The sequence below is a fragment of the Capra hircus genome, chromosome 14, assembly GCF_001704415.2.
Source record: "Capra hircus breed San Clemente chromosome 14, ASM170441v1, whole genome shotgun sequence".
NCBI lineage: Eukaryota > Metazoa > Chordata > Mammalia > Artiodactyla > Bovidae > Capra > Capra hircus.
The window spans coordinates 91,696,468-91,715,509 of NC_030821.1; the positions used below are offsets into that span (position 1 = coordinate 91,696,468).

Consider the following 19,042-nt stretch of genomic DNA (forward strand, 5'->3'; position numbering starts at 1 on the left):
AACGTCAATGAGCTTTTCAGAGTCTGTGTCCTCATCTGGAAAAAATGGACTTAATAGAACACACTCCATCAAAATCTTCTAAGGATTAAATAGGATATGTTAGGTAAAGTATTTTGCAGAGCAGCTGACAACATATAAGTAAATGGTGTTTAAATCCAGGTTAACACTTTCTCAAAGGAATGTCTTATACCAGGGGATCTACGTGATCATCCTAACAATGCCTCAAAACAGGGCCCCTCCTAAGGATATACTAGTGTGTGTGGTAGAGCCTTCTCCAGTTGGGGTAGAGAGAGGAAGAAAGAGGAAGTCAACTCCCAGTACACGGTGGGCCTGTCACACAATAAGGATGACATGACTCCAAGTGACATTTATTTCAAGTGACTGAATATGCCATTCAATGACTCAAAAATGTGGGCCTACATCTTTCATGATCAAATGTTGGCAAAGATACAAAGATATAAAAATTAAGAATGTCCATTTGAAGCCAAAAACCAGGATAAAATACTACTAAGTGCAAAAATGTATTATGCTTTAAAAATATTGAGAGAATTTATCAGGGCACCAGAATGGAAACAGCTTCTTTAAATGGAAGCATGAACAAAATATTTTTCTGAAGCATAATCACTGATAGCTATAGTACGTTCCCATAATGTTTATGGCACTCTTACATAAAACGGTTTAAACGTGATCTGTGGCTGCTAATGAAGGTTGGTAAAGTCACTAGAGTAATGAAAATAATTACCCAACTCCAGAGCTTCTGTACAACCTCTTGGTGTTTATTTTCATCTAATCTCTCTAATTATTTGTGTAACAAAGTGAGCATTGCTTCATCTGTACTAATGAAGCCTTGGATTGTCAGCATCAGCTACTGTGTTTCAGCATTCAGCTGTTGTTCTCAAGTAAACAAACAAAGGTTAAAAAAAAAACACCTCATCTGGGGAGTTAACAAAAAACATATTGCAGAATCACTAAACGTTTACATTTTGCTTTGATGAGTAATATGCAACGGTTACTTTGGCAGCAGAAAGACTGCAACCTGATTAGAGCTCTGTATGGAGCTGATCCCATTTGACTTTTGAGCCTGCGGTACTGCTACTGTGAAAAATTAACCTCCATAAGAGTATTTGGGTACATCCTTGATATTCATAAGTGGGAAGGAGATCAAGAAAAAAAATCTATGCACAATTAAATATTTGTCAATATCTGTATGATAATATAGGTATGCAAAGCCGATTGTAAAAGGAATCAACTAACTCATGTGGGAGGAATAATGTAATGGGAATGTATTGGTAATCAATACCCCACCTCATGTGAACATAAATATTTTCTGTTATGATATCAGATACAATTATGTGGAAGAACAATGTCAAAATAAATAGATAGTCCTAAATTCCAGGGATGCATGACAATTTCATTGATAACTGTCAGAAAAATGACATCCAAACCACAAATTAAATGGCTCATTTGTTTTATTTTCATGTATCTGGATCCTTTCCAACCATCAGTTTTGTCCTAGAATTGTTCTAAATTTTAATGCCTCCTCAAAATTTTAGATATTTGCAGCTATCATATACAAAATGTGACATTAGAGGAGTTTGACAGTAAAACTCTATTTTTATAGGATGGTTTGGGATCAAGGTTATTCAGTAAAAGTTTTCTTGAAAATTAGAAATTGGCAATTGAGCCTAACAATTTTATTGAAAATAATTTTATTTAGTTTGAATAATAACTGATGATAAAACATGACAGTGTTCCTCCTTTTCTCTTTATTAGTGAATTAGGATGCACACACACACACACAAATGCATAAAGGCATATTATCATCCTTTATATCTTTTCCCCTCATATCTTAAGCATTGGCATTTACATTAAAATATTAACTTGTTAGAGAAAGGATTTTCCTGTAAAACTACGTAATCTACATTTCATAGTTTTCATGAGAATCAAAGGAAATAATGTTGATGAAAGTGTTTTGAACACTGTAAAGTCATTTATAGGTGTAAAATGGAAGAGAAATGTGAAGCAAGATTGGCCATGAGTTGATGGTGAAACTGGGATATTACACATGGGAGCTACTAATATTATTGGACCTACTTATACATGTTCCAGATTCTCCATAATTAAAGGTTAAACTGCATTAGTGACTGTACACTACCATTTGTTTACCAAAATGGGACTGTTGGACCAGAAGCTGGGTGGGTAGTTTATTCTATATCACATGAATCAGCCTCTTAGTCCTGAGATTGGTCAGTCAGTTAAACAGTTATGTCCTATTTCAGGAGGCAATGGTGTGGGTGGACATTGTGGGGTGGGGACATCTAAATTAGGCCTTTACATAATGTGGGTAACAGTCATCTAATAATGGACATTTCTATGGAAACAAACAAAGGTTGATGATTAGAATAAACTCAATGTTTGAGTATATCAAAGGACTCAGGGCAGTCAGTTGAGAACTTTTGAAATGTTGGGCTTGAAGCATCTTTATTTTACTTAAAAAAAGAGATGTATTTATGTATTTAGGCTCTGGTGGGTCTTCACGGATGAGTAGGGCTGTCTCTAGTTGTCTATAGCAGGGCTATTCTTGGTCGCAGTGTGCGGGCCTTCACTGTGGTAGTTTCTCTTGTTGGGGAGCAGAGGCTCCAGGCTCGCAGGCTTCAGTCATGGTGGCTTCCAGGCTCCAGCGCATGGGCTCAGGAGCTGTGTTGCACGTGCTTAGTTGTTCTGTGACATGTGGGACCAGGGATTGAACTGGCCTCCCTTGCATTGCAAGACGGATTCTTAGCCACTGGATCACCAGGGAAGCCCCTGAAGCATCTTTAGATGGTAGAATGAGAATAGGGAAGGGCAATCTGAAAAAATTTTTTTTGTAGGTTGACCATCTCTGGTGACAGAGAAGGCAATGGCACCCCATTCCAGTACTCTTGCCTGGAAAATCCCATGGACGGGGGAGCCTGGATGGCTGCAGTCCATGAGATTGCTGAGGGTAGGACATGACTGAGCGACTTCACTTTCACTTTTCACTTTCATGCATTGGAGAAGGAAATGGCAACCCACTCCAGTGTTCTTGCCTGGAGAATCCCAGGGACCGGGGAGCCTGGTAGGCTGCCGTCTATGGGGTTGCACAGAGTCAGACATGACTGAAGTGACTTAGCAGCAGCAGCAGCATCTCTGGTGATGGCATCAGGTGATATCATGGTGAAATTTCTGAGTGGCCTACAGCAGGCATGAAAGCTGTATTCAATACATGATCAGTTTGGGTGATTTCTTTGAAATTTATATCAAATCGTTCAGCTTCAGCTTGCAGGCCGATAAAGGGCAATTTTAGTTTACAGTGATGTCAAGTTGAGAAGGTGGGAGAAAACTTAGAAATATTGATGACGAAATGCACAAAATGACAGGAGCCAGAAACATAGAGGAGAGAAGGCCCAGTTAGTGAAAATGGCACTGTTCAACCAAGAAAGTGTGTTACAGCTTTTATTGAAACATAATTTTCCCCAGGAAATTGCCCCCGTTTTTACCAAAGATAATTGAAGGAAGATGAATTCATTTGTAAAACAAGTCTACTCTAGTGAATCTTGGCTTCATCACGTGCCAAAAGAATAGTGATTTATCATATAGGCTCTTTTAAAGTCTGTTTTGCTGTAACTTTTAAAAAGGAATCTCAAAAAAGTGGCCAAGAGGGCTGAAGAAAAAGACCCTGAGCTCCTCTGAGGAGCTCAACAGAATTACAGCTGTCTACAGAACAACTGTCAGTGAAAAGCACTGAGACACAGAAAAGACGCGCTACAACTAAAGATGGAAAGAAGGAACTACGGTGAGATAGGCAGGAGGGGCAGACTCACTACGATCAAGTCCCACACCCCCAGGCGGGTAACCCCAAACTGCAGAATAATTGCATTGCAGAGGCTCTCCCTCAGGAATGAGAGTTCTGAGCCCCAGGTGGGGCTCTCCAACCAGAGGTTCAGCAGAAAGGGGGATCCACAGAGCATTTGGCTTTGAAGACCAGTAGAGCTTAGTTTTGGAAGACCCACAGGACTGGAGGAATTCGACTTCACTCTTAAATGCCATGCACAGCATCTCACTGACACCAGAACCCAGGATAAAAGAAGTAATTATTCAATAAGAGCCTGGGCCATACCTACCTGATGGTTCTGCAGAATATCCTGAAGAGGTGGGGTGGTGGTGGGGGGGCAGCTGTGGCTCACCCTAGGGACAAAGACATTGGTGGCAGACATATTGGAAACAGGCATACTATTGCAAGAACACTGCTGCTGGTGGCTGCCATCTTGGCTCATTATCGTCAAGGCTAAGTCCTGATCAAAAGCCTGTTAGCTCCAGGGCTGGGAGGCTTCAGGGAAACAACTCTCTGGGCGGGGACACAGCTCCACCGATTAGCAGACAGGCTGCTTAAAGACTTCTTGAGCTCACAGCCCCTAGACATGGCTCTGCCCACCAGAGAGCTAGCACTCAGCTCTAAACACCAGAGGGCAGGCACCAGCCCCTGCTACCAGGAAGCCTGCATAATTTCTAGAACAGTTGCATAACCCAAATCTGTTGTTCAGTTGTTAAGTCATGTCTGACTCTGCCATCCTATGAATTATAGCATGTCAGTCTTCCCTGCCCTTCACTATCTCCCAGAGCTTCTCAAACTCATGTCCATTGAGTCGGTGATGCCATCCAACCATCTCATCCTCTGTCGTCCCCTTCTCCTCCTGCCTTCAGTCTTTCCCAGCATCAGGGTCTTTTCCAATGAGTCAGTTCTTCGCATTAGGTGGCCAAAGTATTGAGAGTTTCAGTTTCAGGATCAGTCCTTCCACTGAACATTCAGGACTGATTTCCTGTAGGATGGACTGGTTGGATCTCCTTGCTGTCCAGGGGACTCTCAAGAGTCTTCACCAGCACCACAGTTCAAATGCATCAATTCTTCAGCACTCAGTCTTCTTTGTTGTCCAGCTCTCACATCTATACATGACTACTGGAAAAACCATAGCTTTGACTATACAGATATTTGTTGGCAAAGTGATGTTTCTGCTTTTTAATATGCTGTCTGGGTTTGTCATAGCTTTTCTTCTGAGGAGCAAGCCTCTTTCATGGCTGCAGTCACCATCTGCAGTTATTCTGGAGTCCAAAAAAATAGAGTCCATCACTGTTTCCATTGTTTCCCCAGCTATTTGCCATGACAGGATGGGACCAGATGCCATGATCTTCGTTTTCTGAATGTTGAGTTTTAAGCAACTTTTTCAATCTCCTCTTTCATTTTAATCAAGAGGCTCTTTAGTTCTTCTTCACTTCTACCATAAGGGTGATGTCATCTGCATATTGGAAGTTATTGATATTTCTCACAGCAATCTTGATTTTAGCTTGTGCTTCACCCAGCCCAGCATTGTGCGTGATGTATTCTGCATGGAAGTTAAATAAGCAGGATGACAATATACAGCCTTTACGTACTCCTTTGCCAATTTGGAACCAGTCTGTTGTTCCATGTCTGGTTCTAACTGTTGCTTCTTGACCTGCATATGGATTTTCAAGAGGCAGGTCAGGTGGTCTGGTATTCTCATCTCTTTCAGAATTTTCCACAGTTTGTTGTGATCCACACAGTCAAAGGCTTTGGCATAGTCAATAAAGCAGAAGTAGATGTTTCTGTGGAACTCTCTTGCTTTATTGACGATCCAACAGAGATGGCAATTTGACCTCCAATTCGTCTGCCTTTTCTAAAACCAGCTTGCACATCTGGATTCATTGTTCATGTACTGTTGAAGCCTGACTTGGAGAATTTTGAGCCTTACTTTACTAGCACGTGAGATGATGTTATGCCCAAGTCGTGAAATCTCCCAATGACCACCAGGGAGCTGACATCCGATGCAAAAGCAAGAGAGTCTTTATTACCAAGCTCAAGCTGGGGCTCCCACCGTTACCAACGTAGCGGCTATAGGGAGGAGCCCCGGGTTTTGGATTACATTGCTTATATAGGGAGTGTTCATGAAAAAAAAAAAAGAATGTCTAGGTAGGGGGACGTCTGATTGGTCACTTTCTTTTGAAGGGTTTTGTGTTGGTTTTTGATTGATCCCTATTACCTAGGTAGACCACAAGATCCTGACCGTTAAGTCAGGAGATTCTGGTCTGGGGTCCGATTGGCTCGTGGGTGAGGTAGACCACAAGTTCCTGAACGTTAAGCCGGGAGATTCTGGTCTGGGGTCCGATTGGCTCATGGGTGGTGGGGTGAGGTCGGGGGATTTCCAAAGGCTCTTTTCCCGGAACCTTACAAAATGGAGATTTTCTGTTAACAAAATGGAGTAGCTTAGATTCTTCATTCCCCCCTTCTCTAGGATCCAAGACAGACCCAATCATGGATCTGGGGTCAGCTCTATATTGTCTCCCTCTAAGGGGACCATTGGCAAGGCCGTATATTGGGATCTGAGTACCATGAGCTGCACCGTGTTGATGCGGCTTTTAATGAAGGCCACCAGTTTGTTTAGTAAGCATGGCCTGAAGGTGAGGAGCAGTAACAAGATAATCAGGGGCCCCACCAAGGAAGATATGAGAGTTGTGAACCAGGGGGATGAGTTGAACCAGGATTCAAACCAATTTTGAGACATTTTTCTTTCTCTTTTTTTCTGACTCAGCCCTTCTCTTATCTTGGCCAGGGACTCCCTGACTACCCCCAAGTGATCCACATAAAAACAACATTCTTCTCCTAACGCAGTACATAGGTCCCCCTGTTGGAGAAAAACCAAATCCAATCCCCTTTTATTCTGCAGTATCACTTCCGCCAGAGAACTCAGTGACTCTTGGAGGTGGCTGATTGAGCTTTCTAGTCTTTCAATATCAAGATCAATGGCTGCTCTTAGGCTAGAATAGTGTTGATTCTGCACTATCAAGGAGGATATCCCAGTTCCTGCCCCAGCCGCCCTCAACCCCAACAAAAAAACTGTAAGGGTTAAGGCTGAGACTGGCTCTCTCTTGGACTAGGACAAGGCTTTTTCTAGTTTTAGGAGGAGTTCATCATTGGAGCGATAGAACAGTCGGGGGACCAATAGCACCAATACACAAAAATCTTTGCAGTCATTTAGCACCTGCCTGTGAATACAAGGTGCTAAGCCTGTGGAGTAGGCCCAGCAATTTTCTTGGGGAGGTACCAGGTAGTTGGTTGTTTTTATAGAGTCCGTGGAATTGCAAAGGTGCTGATAGGTTTGGGGAACATTTCCTATGCAAAGGCCCTGTCCGGTTACTCGCTGAAGAGTTAATCTGGTGTCTCCTTTTTGCTGCCCTCAGCAGGCTCTGTGGTCTCTTGTTTGAATGTAATTTCCCAGGACAGCTATGCCCTCATAATAGGGGGGGTTTGATGTCATAACATAACTAGCAACTGCTAGTCAGGTCCGGGCGAGTGGAATTTAGGACCCGATAGGTGTTGATTATCATATCAAATAACAGGTCCTGATCGTCTTTAATATTAGGTCTCTTAAGGCTAACCCGAGGGGAGCTGTTTGTGCTAGTAATGTTGTGCTAGTAATGTTTGGGTAAGCTCTTGAACGGGGGTGTGGGCAGGCCGAATGGGGGCGTGGGTAGGCTCTCGTGGCACTAAGACTGAATTGGGCCCTATGCCCTGAATTGGGCCAATCTGTACGGGTCCTACTTTGAACCTAACAGTAAATAGCAACCCATTATCATATCCTGACTGATATAGCTGGAGGCCCCAGGATTGTCTGGCTTCCCAACCAGGGAACTTTTTTCCTTCAGTTGAGAATTTAAGTCTCACTGGATTGCAAAGAAAGTTCATTCAAGGCCCAGTTATGAGGGACTCCCTTCCATGTCCCCCAGTTGACCCAGTGGGCCCTGGAATGTGACCCAAGGTAATCAAGTCACCACGAATAGGGGGCTCCCAATCGACCGTCCCCATTGACGTGCATCCCCAAGCGGCGCAGTAAAACTTGTCAGCCCCCCCGCAGTTATTGATGGTCGCCCGGTTCTGTCTCCCTCCGGGGCACACATAGAAGGGTGTTTGCCCGTTGAATGTAGTGGCTGCATCCAGGTCCTGAGTTAGTGGGGGGCTGAGTATTGCACCTATTAGTGCCAGCCCCACATTTGGGCTTGCTGGGCATCTTTACCTCCCATTCGCTGATGTCCCAAGATCCCACGGCCAGAAGACAGAGGTAGACTTCCAAGTCTGGCCACCAGGTGTTTTTGGGATGAATGGCCGAGGTGGAGTTAATTACTTCTCCCGTAGTTGCGCTTAGAATCATCCAAGTCAGGTTCATCGGTTGATGAGGGTTAGCGGCAGCAGTAAGCCATAGGGACAACAGCATAAACAGTACTTTTATCGCCTTTGTAGCTTGAGTTTGAGTGGATTTGTTTTGTCCAGCTTGGTCTTCCATTGGGGGAGGAATTCTTCCCTTAGGGCGAACAGGTCCGCAGGCCGTATGTGGGTGTAGTGAACCCAGGTGGATATGTTGTCAACCTTGAGAGCAGTGGGTGCCGTCAAGACAGCTAGGAAGGGCCCTTTCCACCTGGGCTCTAGGGTCTCTTGACGATGGTGGCGCACATACACCCAGTCTCCTGGCCGGTAGCGGTGGGGTTCAGGTGGTGGGCCTGATTCATGTAATGCCTTGAGCCTCTTCCACGTGTCCCTGTTGTAAGGACTGGAGACAAAAGAGTAATCTTTGATCATCTATCTCTTTTAGCACCTCTATTTTTAGGTTAGGAATTATTGGGGGAGGTATCCCATACATAATTTCAAAGGGGGTAAGTCCCAGTTGGTAGGGAGAATTTCACACCTGGTATAGGGCAAAGGGGAGGAGAGCCATGCAGTCCCCGCCAGTCTCAGCAACTAGTTTTGTTAATGTTTCTTTGAGTGTCCCATTCATCCTTTCTACTTGTCCTGAGCTCTGGGGCCTATAAGCGCAATGTAACTTCCACCTACCCCCAAAGCCCGGGCTACCCCTTGGCTTACCTGAGATACAAAGGCTGGCCCATTGTCCGACCCCACCTGTGCTGGAAACCCAAACCGCAGCAAGATGTCTTCAATCAGCTTTTTGGCCACCACCTGTGTTGTTTCTCTCTTGGTGGGGAAAGCTTCTTCCCACCCTGAGAAGGCATCTATGAATACCAGTAGATATTTGTATCCATATTTAGCCGGTTTTACCTCAGTGAAGTCCACCTCCCAGTATGCTCCTGGTTGACTCCCGCGTTCTCTAGACCCATGGTTGGCTGGGTGACGGGCAGCGTTGGTGAGCTGGCAGGCCTTGCAGGTTGATAGGATATTTTCTATCATTGATCTGACGTCTCTCATGGTAATCTTGGCATGTCTAATCAGGTCCTGCATCTTGCGGGTTCCCAGGTGAGTGGCGTGATGCATCCTCAGTAACACCTGCTTTCCTAGTTCCTCCGGGAGTATCAGGGAGCTGTCTGCTGCCTTCCACCACCCGGCCAGTTGTTGGGTCATAGGTAAACTTTTTATCCAGTCTAAGTCTCTGGGTGAGCAGTTGGGTACAGCTGGCAGAACAGGGCTCCCGGGGTCAGGCAATTGAAGGGTGGCTTCTATCACGGTGCTCTGGGCTGCATCGCGGGCTGCCCTATCTGCCAAATTGTCTCCCTTTGAGGTCAGGGTGTCTGACTTTTGGTGTCCTGGGAAGTGTATTATGGCTAGTTTTTTAGGAAGCCATAATGCCGAGAGGAGGGCTTTTATTTCTTCTTTATTTTTGATTGTTTTACCCTTGGCTGTGAGGAGTCCTCTCTCTCTGTAGACGGCTCCGTGTATATGGGCAGTAGCAAAGGCATATCGGCTATTGGTAATGATGTTAAGTTTTTTGTCCTTCCCCAACTGGAGGGCTTTCGTTAGGGCGATTAGTTCAGCCCTTTGAGCCGAAGTGCCCGAGGTAGTGCTTCTGCCCACACGATTTGGGTTTCCATGGTTATGGCTGCCCCTGCATACCTGAGCCCATCTCTGATGAAACTGCTTCCACCCGTATACCAGGTAACTTCAGCATCCGCTAGAGGGCGATCTTGCAAGTCCTCTCGCGTCCCATGTACCTGGGCTAGTATGTCGCTGCATTTATGGATTGGGGCTTCCAAATCCGGGTTAGGAAGCAGTGTAGCCGGATTGAGAGCAGTAGGCTGCAGAAAGATGATTCTGGAGGGGTTTAGCAGTAGTCCCTGGTAGTGGGTCAGCCGAGCGTTGCTGATCCACCTATCTGGGGGTTGTTTTAGGACGCCCTCAATGGCATGGGGGGCGGTGATCTGCAACTCTTGCCCCAGTGTCAGTTTATCTGCATCCTTGACCATTAGGGCCACTGCTGCAATCATGCGGAGGCATGGGGGCCAGCCTGACGCCATGGGGTCTAGGCGTTTAGACAAGTAAGCCACCGGCCGCTTCCAAGGTCCCAGATGCTGCATCAGTACCCCTTTGGCCACTCCTTGTTTTTCATCTACGTTCAGGAGAAAGGGTTTTGTAACGTCAGGCAACCCTAGGGCAGGGGCTGACAGCAGGGCCATTTTAATAGTCTTGAAAGCGGTCTCCATCTGCTCCATCCAACTGAAAGGGGTGGTACTTTTTGTGGCTTCACATAAGGGTTTAGCCAGTTCTGCATAATTTGGGATCCAAAGACGGCAGAAACCAGCGGACCCCAGAAATTCTCTCACCCTTCGAGGTGAATCTGGGGTAGGAATTTTGAGTACCGTCTCCTTTCGTGCCTCTGACAACCATCTCTGTCCTTCCTTTAATACATACCCTAAGTAGGTGACCTCTGATTGGCATATCTGAGCCTTTTAGGCTGAGGCTCAGTACCCTAATTTTCCAAGGGTCCGCAATAGTTCTCGGGTGCCCATAAGGCAAGTCTGTTGGTCCTTTGCTGCAATTAAGAGGTCATCTACATATTGTAACAAGGTTAGTTGGGGGTGTTGTCTGAACTCACCCAGGTCCTCATGGAGGGCCTCACTGAAGATGGGAGAATTCTTAAATCCCTGTGGCAGCCGGGTCCAGGTCAGCTGGCCATTGATTCCTTCTTCAGGGTCAGACCATTCAAAGGCAAAAAGCTCCGGGCTTCTGGGCACCAGGGGAAGGCTAAAGAAAGCGTCTTTAAAATTTAGGACCATATACCGGTGATGGTCTTGTGAGAGTGAGCTCAGGAGGTTGTATGGGATCGGCACAGTAGGATGAATATCTAAAACTCAGCAGTTGACTTCTCGTAAATCCTGTACTGGCTGATAGTCATGAGAATTTGTTTTTTTGACAGGGAGCAGGGGGGTGTTCCAGGCCGACTGGCAGGGTCTCAAGATTTTCTGGGCTAGGAGCTTGTGGATATGGGGGTGATCCCAGGGTCATGGGGTATTGTCGGACCTGGACGGGGTTGGCCCCTGGCTTGAGATCTATATATATAGGAGGATGGTGTCCGGCCAAACCAGTTCCCCCTGTCTCGGCCCACGCATCAGGGAATTTTTAGCCATTTTTGAATGTCCGCTTGGGGGAGCGTCGGTTTCTGGTGCAGCTGATATTCATCTTCTAATTGAATTATCAGTACTTGAATTGGTCTGCCCAACTGGTCAGGTATTTTAGTATCCCCCGGGAGGAAGTGAATCTGGGCCCCCATTTTGGTCAACAGGTCTCTTCCCAACAGTGGGAAGGGGCATTCCGGAATGACCATGAAAGAGTGGGATACCCGGCCCGCACCCAAGTCCACTGGTCTCTGGGTAGTCCATTGGTATTGTTTCATTCCAGTAGCCCCCTGCACCCAAGAGGTCTTTCTGGCCAGTTTTCCCTGGGGCTCTAGCAAAACCGCATATTGAGCCCCCGTATCGACAAGAAAGTCAGTTGGGGTCCCCTCCACTCATAGGGTTACCCTGGGTTTGGGGAGGGGCGCCGAACCCCGTCCTCCCTAATCGCTCAGTTCTTCGACGGCCAGGATGGGGGTCTTTCACGGTCGCTTCTTTTTCTTAGGGCATCCCTTGGCCCAATGTCCTTCCTCTTTACAATATGCACATTGGTTCTTTCCTAATGCTGGTCGCGTAGGCGGACAGCTCTTACCTTCAGCAGCCAGGCGGCACAACTGGCGCTCCCTCTCCCCCGAGTCGGGAACTGTTGCAGCCAGCATGATGCGTGCCGTGTTATGGGTCTGGCGATCTGCCGCTTTGGCTTGCTTTTCCTCGGGGGTTTCTTGGGTGTTGTAGACTCTTTCTGCTACTGTTATTAAATCCTGGATACTCTTTTCACCCAGGCGTTCTAGTTTTTGTAACTTCTCCCTAATGTTGGGAGCTGCTTGGTTACAAAATGCATTATCAAAGCAGTCTGAGTGCCTTCTGCTTCTGGATCCATGGGGGTGTATTGTCTAAAGGCCTCCATCAGCCTTTCCAGGAAGGCAGCTGGACTCTCGGTGGGGCCCTGCTGAACATCTCCGACTCTAGCTAGTTTAGTAGGTTTCCGTGCATCTGCCTTAAGCCCTCCCAAAAGAGTCTGGCAGTAGACCCGGAGCCTTTCTTCACCTTGTGCCATATTGTAATCCCAGTCAGGTCGCGATAAAGGAAAAGAGGTGTTAATTTCATCTATATTAGTGGTGGGCTCTCCATTTGCCCCTGGGACCCTTTTACAGGCCTCATTCTGTATTCTCTCTCTCTCTTCTGTGGTGAAGAGAATCTGGAGCAGCTGTTGGCAGTCGTCTCAGGTGGGCTGATGAGTAAAAAGCATGGTCTCTGGAAGGTTAGTTAGATCTCTAGGGTTGTCTGAGAACTTAGCATTCTGGGATCTCCAGTTATATAGGTCACTGGTAGAGAAGGGCCAATATTAATGAGGTTGGTTTCCTTCCTCAATGGGGGGTGGGGGGGTGCTGGCCACTCGTAAGGGGAGGGCAACGGTTGAGTCTGCTGGCCCCTCTGGGGACATGGCTCGCCTATGGTGAGTATTTTGTGTGGGCCCCTCTTTCTGTGTTTTGGCCCTGGGTGGAGGGATGGCAAGGGCCTGCGGTTGTTCAGGGGCTTGGTAAGGGAGAGGGAAGAGGAGTTCTTCTGTTCCCCCCTGCAAGATGGAGTATAGTGGCGCCATTGGTTCAGGCTCCTTGGGATTCTTCAGGTTCTTTCCTACACGTGTCACCAACACCTGAGAGGTAGAAAATCCCTGTTGAGGCAAAAAAGGTTTTACCCAAGGAGGGGGGTGCAATATGATATTTTCTCATACTATGATATAGGGAACTTGGCCAGGGTGTCCAATCCGCGGTCGGAAGATGATATTCTGGACTCGGTGTACAGTTCCCAAGTCAAAGGTGCCTTCTGAGGGCCAGCCTACATGGAAGGTCAGCCATTCTGTGCTGCAAAAAGTGATTAATATATTCCTTTTAATTTCTACACTGAGGTCGTGAGCGTGTATCTTTACCTCCTTAAAATGGTCAGTGATCAGAGATAGAGGAGTAGGGTTAGATTGACGTTGCCCCATCGTTCCTGGATCAGTCAGATGTTGGTAAATTAACACAGACAATACGACAATATGGACAGCCACACAGACAGAGAAACAGGAGAAATAGACCTCCGGGAGTCCGGAGGCAAAACTGAAAGTAAGACGACAGCCTCTGGCCATTCAGCAGGAGCAACCCGCTATCGTCTACAGAGAACAGAGGCACTCTGTCCCCTCCAAGGGGGTTGGGGACGTCTCCCAACAACCCACACCGGTCGGCGCGTCCGCCTGAGTCATATACCGGTCTCAGAAAATAGGCCCTGTCAGAAACGAAAAGAAAGAAAGAAAAAAAGCTTACCGGCTGTAGTTGACTCTCCGGGTTGGTCTTCCTGTGGAGCCGGTGGGAGATCCCGGACGAGCCCCCAAATGTTATGCCCAAGTCACGAAATCTCCCAATGACCACCAGGGAGCTGACATCTGATGCAAAAGCAAGAGAGTCTTTATTACCAAGCTCGAGCTGGGCCTCCCACCGTTACCAACGCAGCGGCTATAGGGAAGAGCCCCGGATTTTGGATTACATTGCTTATATAGGGAGTGTTCATGAAAGAAAAAAAGAAAAAGGGGACGTCTGATTGGTCACTTTCTTTTGAAGGGTTGTGTGTTGATTTTTGATTGGTCCCTGTTACCTAGGTAGACCACAAGTTCCTGATCGTTAAGTCAGGAGATTCTGGTCTGGGGCCCGATTGGCTCCTGGGTGGTGGGGTGAGGTCAGGGGATTTCCAAAGGCTTTTTTCCCAGAACCTGACAAAATGGAGATTTGCTGTTAACAAAATGGAGTAGCTTAGATTCTTCAATGAGTGTGGTAGTTTGAATATTCTTTGGCATTGCCTTTCTTTGGGATTGGAATGAAAACTGACCTTTTCCAGGCCTGCGGCCACTGCTGAGTTTTTCAAATTTGCTGGCATATTGAGCATAGCACTTGCACAGCATCATCTTTTAGGGTTTGAAATAGCTCAACTGGAATTCCATCACTCCACTAGCTTTTTTCATAGTGATGCTTCCTAAGGCTCACTTCACATTCCAGGATGTCTGGCTCTAGGTGAGTGATCACGGCATCATGATTATCTGGATTGTGAGGATCTTTTTTGTATAGTTCTTCTGTGTATTCTTGCCACCTTTCCTTAATATCTTCTTCTTCTGTTAGATCCATACCATTTCTGTTCATTATTGAGCCCATCTTTGCATGAAATGTTCTCTTGGTATCTATAATTTTCCTGAAGAGATCTCTAGTCTTTCCTATTCTATCGTTTTCCTCTATTCCTTTGCATTGATTGCCGAGGAAGGCTTTATTATCTCTCCTTGCTATTCTTTGAAACTCTGCATTCAAATGGATATACCTTTCCTTTTCTCCTTTGCCTTAAGCTTCTCGGCTTTTCTCAGCTTTTTGTAAGGCCTCCTCAGACAACCATTTTGCCTTTTCACATTTCTATTTTTGGGGGATGGTCTTGATCACTGCCTCCTGTACAATGGACGAACCTCTGCCCATAGTTCATCAGGCACTCTGTCTATCAGATCTAATCCTTTAAATCTATTTCTCACTTCCACTGTATGATCATAAGGGATTCGTCATACCCAAATGGTCTAGTGGTTTTCCCGACTTTCTTCAATTTAAGTCTGAATTTTGTAATAAGGAGTTCATGATCTGAGCCACAGTCAACTCCAGGTCTTGTTTTTGCTGCCTGTATAGAGCTTCTCCATCTTCGGCTGCAAAGAATATAATCCATCTAATTTTGGTATAGACCATCTGGTGACGTCCACGTGTAGAGTGTTCTCTTTTGTTGTTGGAAGAGGGTGTTTGCTATGACCAGTGTGTTCTCTTGGAAAAGCCCTGTTAGCCTTTGCCCTGCTTCATTTTGTACTCCAAGGCCAAATTTGCCTGTTATTCCAGGTATCTCTTAATTTCCTACTTTTGCATTCCAATCCCCTGTTGTGAAAAGGATATTTTTTTGGGGGGTACTAGTTCTAGAAGGTCTTGTAGGTCTTCATAGAGTTGTTCAACTTCATCTTCTTCAGCATTACTGGTCAGGGCATAGATTTGGATTACTGTGATATTGAATGATTTGCCTTGGAAACGAACAGAGATCATTTTGTCATTTTTGAGGTTGCATCCAAGTACTGCATTTCAGACTCTTGTTTACTATGATGGCTATTCTGTCTCCACAGTAGTAGATATAATGGTCATCTGAGTGAAATTCACCCATTCTAGTCCATTTTAGTTCACTGATTCCTAAAATGTTGACATTCACTCTTGCCAACTCCTGTTTGACTACTCCCAATTTACCTTGATTCATGGACCTAACATTCCAGGTTCCTGTGTAATATTACTCTTTACAGCATTGGACTTTACTTTCATCACCAGCCACATCCACAACTGGGTGTTGTTTTTGCTTTTGCTCCATCTCTTCGTTCTTTCAGGAGTTATTTCTCCACTGATCTCCCATAGTATATTGGGCACCTTCTGGCCTGGGGAGTTCATCTTTCAGTGTCATATCTTTTTGCCCTTTCATACTGTTCATAGGGTTCTTAACGCAAGAATACTGAAGTGGTTTGCCATTCCCTCTCCAGTGGACCATGTTTTGTCAGAATTCTCCACCATGACCCGTCCATCTTGGGTGGCCCAATATGGAATGGCTCATAGTTTCATTGAGTTAGACAAGGCTGTGGTCCGTGTGATCAGATTGGTTAGTTTTCTGTGATTGTGGTTTTCATTCTCTCTGCCCTCTGATGGATAGATAAGAGGCATATGGAAGCTTCCTGATGGGAGAGACTGCCTGAGGGGGAAACTGGGTCTTGTTCTGATGGGCGGGGCCATGCTCAGTAAATCTTTAATCCAATTTTCTATTGATGGGTGGGGCTGTGTTCCCTCCCTGTTGTTTGACCTGAGGCAAAACTATGGTGAAGGTAGTGAAGATAATGGGGACCTCCTTCAAAAGGTCCCATGCACGCACTCAATAAAGGACAGAAATGGTATGGACCTAACAGAAGCAGAAGATATTAAGAAGAGGTGGCAAGAATACACAGAAGAACTGTACAAAAAAGATCTTCACAACCCAGATTATCATGAGGATGTGATCACTAATCTAGAGCCAGACATCTTGGAAAATGAAGTCAAGTGGGCCTTAGAAAGCATCACCACGAGCAAAGCTAGTGGAGGTGACGGAATTCCAGTTGAGCTGTTTCAAATCCTGAAAGTGATGCTGTGAAAGTGCTGCACTCAATATGCCAGCAAATTTGGAAAACTCAGCAGTGGCCACAGGACTGGAAAAAGTCAGTTTTCATTCCAATTCCAAAGAAAGGCAATGCCAAAGAATGCTCAAAGTACCGCACAATTGCACTCATCTCACACACTAGTAAAGTAATGCTCAAAATTCTCCAAGCCAGGCTTCAGCAATACGTGAACCGTGAACTCCCTGATGTACCAGCTGGTTTTAGAAAAGGCAGAGGAACCAGAGATCAAATTGCCAACATCTGCTGGATCATGGAAAAGCAAGAGAGTTCCAGAAAAACATCTATTTCTGCTTTATTGACTACGCCAAAATCTTTGACTGTGTGGATCACAATAAACTGTGGAAAATTCTGAAAGAGATGGGAATACCAGACCACCTGACCTGCCTCTTGAGAAATCTGTATGCAGGTCAGGAAGCAACAGTTAGAACTGGACATGGAACAACAGACTGGTTCCAAATAGGAAAAGGAGTACGTCAAGGTTGCATATTGTCACCCTGCTTAACGCTGGACTGGAAGAAACACAAGCTGGAATCAAGATTGCTGGGAGAAATATCAATAACCTCAGATATGCAGATTGCACCACCCTTATGGCAGAAAGTGAAGAGGAGCTAAAAAGCCTGTTGATGAACGTGCAAGAGGAGAGTGAAAAAGTTGGCTTAAAGCTCAACATTCAGAAAACGAAGATCATGACATCCGGTCCCATCGCTTCATAGGAAGTAGATGGGGAAACAGTGGAAACAATGTCAGACTCTATTTTTCTGGGCTCCAAAATCACTGCAGATGGTGACTGCAGCCATGAAATTAAAAGACACTCACTCCTTGGAAGAAAAGTTATGAGCAACCTAGATAGTATATTCAAAAGCAGAGACATTACTCTGCCGACTAAGGTCTGTCTAGTCAAGGCTATGGTTTTTCCTGTGGTCATGTATGGATGTGAGAGTTGGACTGTGTTCAAGAAGGCTGAGCCCCAAAGAATTGATGCTTTTGAACTGTGGTGTTGGAGAAGACTCTTGAGAGTCCCTTGGACTGCAAGGAGATCCAACCAGTCCATTCTGAAGGAGATCAACCCTGGGATTTCTTTGGAAGGAATGATGCTAAAGCTGAAACTCCGGTACTTTGGCCAGAAGAGTTGACTCATTGGCAAAGACTCTGATGCTGGGAGGGATAGGGGGCAGGAGGAGAAGGGACGACAGAGGATCAGATGGCTGGATGGCATCACGGACTTGATGGACATGAGTCTGAGTGAACACCGGGCGATGGTGATGGACAGGGAGGCCTGGTGTGCTGCGATTCATGGGGTCACAAAGAGTCGGACATGACTGAGCGACTGAACTGAAACTGAAATTTCACGCACTGCAGCACTCAGTGCCCCCGACCCTGCAGCAGGCCACCGTCGACCCCCGCCTCCTTTGGAGACTCCTGGACACTCACAGGCAAGTCTGAGTCAGTCTCTTGTTGGGTCACTGCTCCTTTCTTCTGGGTCCTGGTGCACACAAGTTTCTCTTTTTGCCCTTCAAGAATCTGTTTCTGCAGTCCTGTGTAAGTTCTGTCAGCTCTATGGTGGGGTTAATGGCAACTTCCTCAAAGAGGCTTATGCTATGCCCAGGTCTGCTGCATCCAGAGTCCCTGCCCCTGCGGCTGGCCACTGCTGACCCATACCTTCACAGGAGACACTCAAACACAGTTCTGGCTCAGTCTCTGTGGGGTTTCTGGGTCCTGGTTGGCACAAGGTTTGTTTGAGCCCTCTGAGCATCTCTGGAAGGTAAGAGGTTTGATTCTAAAAGCCATTTCACCCCTCCTACCATCTTGCTGGGGCTTCTTCTTTGCCCTTTGATGTGGGGTATCTTTTTTGGTGGGATCCAACATTCTGCAGTCAATGGTTGTTCAGCAGTGAGTTGTAGTTTTGGATTTCTCACAGGAGAAGATGAGCTCATGTCCTTCTACTCCGATATCTTTCTGGGATAATAGAATAGTGGAAATCACTGCTGCTTAACAGAAAAATGAATGAAAAGAAATGAGGACAGTTTAAGAGACAACTCCCACCCCCACCCCCAGCCTGGGGACAAGATCAGGCACACAATATATTTATTACAGAGATCCCAAGAGGAGGTTGAGAGAGAGAGAGAGGGCCTGAAAAAGTAATTGAAGAGATAGTAGCTGAAAACTTCACTAATCTAAGAAAGGAAGATTAACAAGATTAACCTGCAGAGGAACACACGAAGACACATTGTAATCAAAATGACAAAAATTAAAAATAAAGAAGGACTATTAAAATGCAGCAAGGAAACACAACAAATATACAAGAGAACTCCCACAAAGATATCAGCTGATTTTTTAGCAGAAACACTGTGGACCAGAAGGGATTGACATGATAAGTTTAAG

The 19,042-nt window shown here is 45.8% G+C and overlaps 1 pseudogene; it reads right to left on the bottom strand.

Annotated features, from left to right (window-relative positions):
* LOC108637489 overlaps positions 8,315–19,042 on the bottom strand; it is a 56,820-nt pseudogene continuing 46,092 nt past the window's right edge.